The 260-nt window shown below is 40.8% G+C and overlaps 1 protein-coding gene across 1 annotated transcript in view; it reads right to left on the bottom strand.

Moving 5' to 3' along the window:
- LOC107730309 (transmembrane protein 150A-like) overlaps positions 1-260 on the bottom strand; it is a 6,361-nt gene that overhangs the window by 1,080 nt on the left and 5,021 nt on the right. The gene's annotated exons all lie outside the window — the stretch shown is intronic.

The raw sequence follows: 260 nt of genomic DNA, 5'->3' as shown, positions 1-260 counted from the left end.
TAGCTTTAGGCATTTTAATTTAAGCATGTTTAGCTTAGTTAACGGAAGGCTACCTGCTGCCATCAGAGCAAGTGCAATTACTGCATTCACGCACTCCTCGGATGCACTCATTTCCCGAGTTGTGCTTTTAAGTCAGAACGTGAAAACAACATGGACACTCTCCACTCGCGTTACTACAAAGATTTGTTGGATTTGTAGTATTAGAGCTTTTCGACTTGAGTTCATGTGCATTTTCTCAGTCGGGAAATAATTTTTCACGT

This window comes from Sinocyclocheilus rhinocerous, unplaced genomic scaffold (genome assembly GCF_001515625.1).
Source record: "Sinocyclocheilus rhinocerous isolate Xijiao unplaced genomic scaffold, SAMN03320098_v1.1 scaffold127, whole genome shotgun sequence".
NCBI lineage: Eukaryota > Metazoa > Chordata > Actinopteri > Cypriniformes > Cyprinidae > Sinocyclocheilus > Sinocyclocheilus rhinocerous.
Note: the sequence above shows the minus strand (reverse complement) of the source record. Positions and strands in the feature narration are given on the sequence as shown.